Raw genomic sequence first — 6,109 nt, forward strand, 5'->3', positions numbered from 1 at the left:
AAAAAAAAAAAAAAAAAAGATTTGGTACTGGCCGGGTATGGTGGCTCACACCTGTAATCCTAGCACTTCGGGAGGCCAAGGCGGGTGGATCACTTGAGGTCAGGAGTTCAAAACCAGCCTGGCCAACATGATGAAACCTCGTCTCTACTAAAAATACAAAGAATTAGCCAGGCATGGTGGTGAACGCCTGTAATCCCAGCTACTTGGGAGGCGGAGACAGGAGAATCACGGGAACCCGGGAGGCGGAGGTTGCAGTGAGCTGAGATCCCACCATTGTAACTCCAGGCTGGGGGAAAGAACAAGACTTCGTCTCAAAAAAAAAAAAAAAAAAAGAAAAGACAGGCCGGGCACGGTGGCTCATGCCTATAATCCCAGCACTTTGGGAGGCCGAGGCAGGCAGATCACGAGGTCAGGAGTTCAAGACCAGCCTGACCAACATGATGAAACCCTGCCTCTACTAAAAATACAAAAATCAGCCACGTGTGGCGGAACCCGCCTGTAATCCCAGCTACTCAGGAGGCTGAGGCAGGAGAATTGCTTGAACCCAGGAGGCGAGGTTGCAGTGAGCTGAGATCACGCCACTGCACTCCAGCCTAGGTGACAGAATAAGACTCCATCTAAAAAAATAAAAAAAGAGTTGATACAAAAATTAGAATTCTAAAAACAGGTATTCACCACTATCAGGTTGTAAGCTTCTCAATTCTTAAAAAGACTTACTTGATGAGATAGGTGGAAACAGAAACAATTGTATAATTAAATTTGTCAACATTTGGAAGATCTGGGCTGGGCCAATGGGGCTCATGCCTGTAATCCCAGCTCTTTAGGAGGCTGAGACAGGAAGATCACTTGAGGTCAGGAGTCCCAGACAAGTCATGGCCAACATGTTGAAACCCCGTCTCTACAAAAAATACAAAAATTAGCTGGGTGTGGTGGTGCACACCTGTAGTCCCAGCTACTCAGGAGGCTGAGGCATGAGAACTGCTTGAACCTGGAATGCAGAGGTTACAGTGAGCCAAGATTGTGCCACGACACTCCAGCCCAGGTGACAAAGTGAGACTCTGTCTCAAAAACAAAAAAATAAAAAATAATAAAAAAAGGAAGATCTGCGTAACTCAGTAAATCAGTATTTCCAAATGACGAATGCATCATGTTATAAAATCACAGAAGTGTAAAGATCCATTCAAAGTACGATACAGACCAATGATTTTTAATACAACAGACTACAAAAGTTCAATGACACAGTTTCAGATTCCACACTACAATGACCCTTCAAAAAGGTATGAGGCCAGGCGCAGTGGCTCACGTCTGAAATCCTAGCACTTTGGGAGGCCAAGGTGGGCAGATCACTTGAGGCCAGGAGTTCAAACCCAACATGGCAAAACCTCGTCTCTACTAAAAATACAAAAAACTAGCCTGGCGTGGTGATGCACGCCTGTAGTCCCAGCTACTCAGGAGGCTGAGGCAGGAGAATCGCTTGAACCTGGGAGGCGGAGGTTGGAGTAGGCTGAGATAGTGCTATTGCACTCCAGCTTGGGCGACAGAGCAAGACTCCGTCCCAAAAAAACAAAAAGGTTTGAGTGCAGTGTCAAAGAACAGAATTATTTGAAAAGGCTATCAGGCCGGGCGCGGTGGCTCAAGCCTGTAATCCCAGCACTTTGGAAGGCCGAAGCGGGTGGATTGCTTGAGGTCAGGAGTTCCAGATCAGCCTGGCCAATATGGTGAAACCTTGTCTCTACTAAAAATACAAAATTAGCTGGGCGTCGTGGCACGCACCTGTCATCCAGCTACTTGGGAGGCTGAGGCAAGAGAACTGCTTGAACCCAGGAGGCAGAGGTTGCAGTGAGCCAAGATCACGAAATTGTACCATTGCACTCCAGCATGGATGACAAAAGCGAAACTCCATCTCAAGAAAAAAAAAAAAGAAAGTTAAGGAGTTTTTCACGGAGTCAGCCGCGGTGGCTCACGCCTGTAATCCCAGCACTTTGGGAGGCCGAGGCGGGTTGACCACAAGGTCAGGAAATCAAGACCATCCTGGCTAACACGGTGAAAACCCGTTTCTACTAAAAATACAAAAAATTAGCCAGGCGTGGTGGCGGGCGCCTGTAGTCCCAGCTACGTAGGAGGCTGAGGCAGGAGACTGCCGTGAACCCGGGAGGCGGAGCTTGCAGTGAGCTGAGATTGTGCCACTGCACTCCAGCCTGGGCGACAGAGTGAGACTCTGTCTCAAAAAAAAAAAGGTTTTCGCGGACATTTTAACAAAATGTAATGCAAACAAATGCCAAGCCACAGTGTTATTTTAATAATATATTTGAAAAGTTTTCACTAGAGTAGTAGTCTCAATCAAGGGCAACTGTGACAATTTCTTCAGACATTCCTGATTTTAACCTGCACAGGATGTGTTATGGGTATCTAATGGACAGAGGTAGGAATGTCGCTAAATATCCTACAATATACAACAGAGGCCCCACGATAATTATCTGGCCCAAAGTCTCAAAAGTTCCAAAGCTGAGAAACCTTTCTCTAGAGCCATGCTGTGCCAAATACTTAGGGTCAATTTCAAACAAAAAGAATGCACCAAGTTCTCAGGAAATGTTTACCTCCCTTGCCTCTAATACGTACTGTTTTTTGTTTCTTTTCTTTTCTTTTCTTTTCTCGAGTCAGAGTCTCGCTGTCACCTAGGCTGGAGTGCAGTGGCGCATCTCAGCTCACTGCAACCGATGCTCACTGCAACCTCCACCTCCCTGGGAGTTCAAGCAATTCTCCTTCCTCAGCCTACTGAGTAGCTGGGATTACAGGCGCATGACGCCACACCCAGCGAATTTTTTGTATTTTTTTTTTTTTTTTTTTTTTTAAGTAGAGATGGGGTTTCACCGTGTTGCCCAGGCTGGTCTCAAACTCCTGAGCTCAGGCAATCCACCCGACTTGGCCTCCCAAAGTGCTAGGATTACAGGTGTGAGCCACCGCACCGGGCCTTTGTTTTGTTTTCAGACAGGGCCTCACACGGTTTCCCAGGTTGGAACTGCAATCACAGCACTGCAGCCTCAATCTCCAGGGCTCTGGCGATTCTCTGATTTCAGCCTACCGAGTAGTTGGAGTACAGGTGCAAGCCACCATACCTGGATAATTTTTGTATTTTTCATAGAGACAGGGTTTCCCCATGTTGCCCAGGCTAGTCTTCAACTTCTGGGCTCAAGCAATCCACCTGCCTCGACCTTCAAGGTGCTAGGATTACAGGAGTGAGTCACCATGCTCGGCCAATACTTATCGTCAAATCTCTGAATTTCTTATTCCCCTAACCTTTCAACAAATTGCATAACTGCATATAGTCTCATTATTGGAAATTAAACATTAGTACCATCATTCTTTACTTTCCAGGTTAACTACCACCACATAAATCATATTACAAGAAAATAATAACTAATTTTTTCAAAGCTGTAAATTTTAGTTCCTTAAAAATTCTGCTTGCTCTTAGTTATCTAGAACCTAGTAGACATAAACAAAGTCAGGTACCAGCTAGATGCAGTGGCTCATGCCTGTAATCTCAGCACTTTGGGAGGCTGAGGTGGGGGGTGGCTTGAGCCCAGGATTCAATACCAGCCTGGGCAACATAGCAAAACCCCATCTCAACCAAAAAAATACAAAAAAAATTAGCTGGGTATGGTGGCGCACACCTGAGGTCCCAGCTACATGGGAGGCTAAGGTGGGGGGACTGATTGAGCCCAGGAGGTTGAGGCTGCTGTGAACCGAGACTGCACCACTGCACTCCAGCGTGGGTGATAGAGTGAGACTCTATCTCATTAAATAAATAAACACATAAATGTCAGGTACCAAAGTATCCTATAACACATAAACAGCAGAAACCATCTTATCTGGGCCCCATATTTCAGGAGCCTCTCTCTATTGACTACTGCTAGGTATAACTCCTCCATATTTGTCTATTCATTCAAGTAAACACACTTACTGAGGGCCTACTACATGGCAAGCAACTGGACAACAAAGATAAGATGAAAATATTTTACCAGCCTAATAAAAAAACAGCTAAAATAAAAATATGTTCTATAAATGCAAGTATCAAATAAGTGTTATGGAAGCTTGCAGAGGAGAGAATGCCAAGAACAGCTTCCCAGAAAAGGGTGAAGCTTGAACTGAGAAAATGTCACGGAAAACATAACCTGTTCACACTTTACTATTTAGACTATGGTTCTCTTCTGCACTACTAGTTTTGAGTTTATGCTCTGTCATCTAAACAAGAGCAAAGTAACAATCTTACTGATAAGAACAGAACCAAGTGTCAACTAATTCAATTTCATCAAATCTGAAGAGTCAAAAATAATAATTTTACCCAAGTATTTCCCAGTACCTTTATCCTGTCCAACCTCTAGTTTCGGTTTTTAAATACCCTAACTTCCTCCACCAGGTAAACATACTGTAACTCAGTTAACTCGAGTTTCTTCTTGAATTTAGTTTCTTTTTGAATTTATAAGACCTTCACAGGGAATAATCACGGCTCTTTTCTTTCTTTATTCCAGTTAGCTTCTTCCTACAAAACGGAGTTTTTTTTCCTCACCTTATTCTACTATAATACTTCACTTTGAATTCTGTACCTGAAAGGAGCCATGAGTTCCAAGGTACAACTACTACAAACGGACTCCTGCCTGGCTTTCTAAGTCTTGTCAATGAAAATTTCCTGCTTTCTACTCCAGTACTGTTATAAATCCCTAACTGACTCCGAGTCCTCATCAGCTGACACAAGTCAAAAAATTCGTATTTAGAAAAGGAAATAATGGCTTGTAGTTTTATCGATTTGTTTCCAATACATAACAACGATGACATTCTTTAACCATCTTCTAAGTTTAGTTCTCGAGGTCCAGGTTAGGGTACCACTAACAAAGCTTCCCACCTTACCCGTGAACAGGGCCGGTAGCAACTAAATGGAAAACGCTATGAAGACTACATCTACGTCTAGCTACCTAACGTCCATGCCGCACCGACCTCCCATAGGGAATTCTTAATAATGGGAGACTGAAACATTCAGGGAGGGTGAGGTAGTAGAAAAATTTTTAGACTGTCAAAGATCCGGCGTTGACTAATCCTGCCTGTTACTCCGGGCCTCAATTTCCCCTATCTACAAAACTGATGTAAGGTAGGGGGATTGACTTAAACAATTTCTAAAGTCCTTATGGCTACAGTAATCCAGAAACTCAATCTTTCTCATCTGGCTTTACACTGAACACGTGGGAAAATAAAAGAACCTTTTGCTCCACCGAACCGACTCCTATTCTCAGATACTATCTTAAAAATCTCACAAATTCGGACTCACCCTAATCCTCGGGGTGCCCATTTTCCTTATGGAGAAGCCAAGGCAAACTAAGCCCAGTCCCACATGACGCTCAAGGAAGTGCGGGCAGACAGTATTCAGGGTCTCAAAGCGCTGACTCCGGAAAGGCCAGCCCACCGTGGGGTCCTTACACCACCGAATGAATGAGTACAACCAGACAGACGCCCACTCTCGTGGGCAGCAACCGGAAACCTCCAAGCCTAGACCCCACTGATGTTCATTCTCTCCCAGGGCCTCCAAAGCCGGACCTCCAGGCCTCTGGATCCTGGGCCCCGCCCCTCTCTCAGGCCAGAAGGTGCGCGCCGCTGCGCGAGACTTCGACGCGGAGAGGCCCTGGGACGCACCGCGCGTCCGCCCGCCCGGAAGAGAGTAGAGGCCTGTCGGTCTCGGCCGCTGCAGCTCGGACTCCCGACTTACCGCGGTTCAGTGGGGAAGGGGAAGTGTCAGGAGTCCGGGCCCAGGCCCGTCTGCCACCCGCCACTCACAGAGCAGCGCGCGGCCCCCACGAAACCGTCGCCGCCACCGCTACCACCACTGCTACCGACCGCCGCTTCGGGCGCAGCGCGCAGAGGGCCCGACTGCGTCACACGCCGCCCGGCGTCAGAGGCTCGTTGCGGGCGCTCCGCCCTCGCCGTCCGCGCATTGGTGGTTACCGCCGCCACTCTGGGTCGGCCCTGTTATTCATTGGGCAACGCGTCTTTTGAAACCGAACGTGGGGGGGGTCTGGGGCGGGGGGGAAGGGGCGAGAGGGAAGAGGAGGGGCACAAGGAG

General features: G+C 46.9%; 2 protein-coding genes across 8 annotated transcripts in view; one reads left to right on the forward strand and one right to left on the reverse strand.

Moving 5' to 3' along the window:
• Positions 1–6,109, reverse strand: part of NUP98 (nucleoporin 98 and 96 precursor) — a 134,143-nt gene extending 128,034 nt beyond the window's left edge. For 4 of the 7 annotated variants that reach the window (XM_017894400.1, XM_017894402.1, XM_017894401.1 and 1 more), the window contains exon 1: positions 5,756–5,907. The gene's annotated coding sequence lies outside the window, so the exon portion shown is untranslated. Of the gene's footprint in view, positions 1–5,320 lie in introns of all 7 variants that reach the window. The other 3 variants (XM_017894399.1, XM_017894404.1, XM_017894397.1) reach the window with 2 other exon arrangements.
• The window catches only part of PGAP2 (post-GPI attachment to proteins 2), a 39,377-nt gene continuing 39,181 nt past the window's right edge, over positions 5,914–6,109 (forward strand). The window contains exon 1 of the mRNA XM_017894408.1: positions 5,914–6,005. The gene's annotated coding sequence lies outside the window, so the exon portion shown is untranslated. The remainder of the gene's footprint in view (positions 6,006–6,109) is intronic.

This window comes from Rhinopithecus bieti, unplaced genomic scaffold (genome assembly GCF_001698545.2).
Source record: "Rhinopithecus bieti isolate Rb0 unplaced genomic scaffold, ASM169854v2 scaffold_21412, whole genome shotgun sequence".
Taxonomy (NCBI): domain Eukaryota; kingdom Metazoa; phylum Chordata; class Mammalia; order Primates; family Cercopithecidae; genus Rhinopithecus; species Rhinopithecus bieti.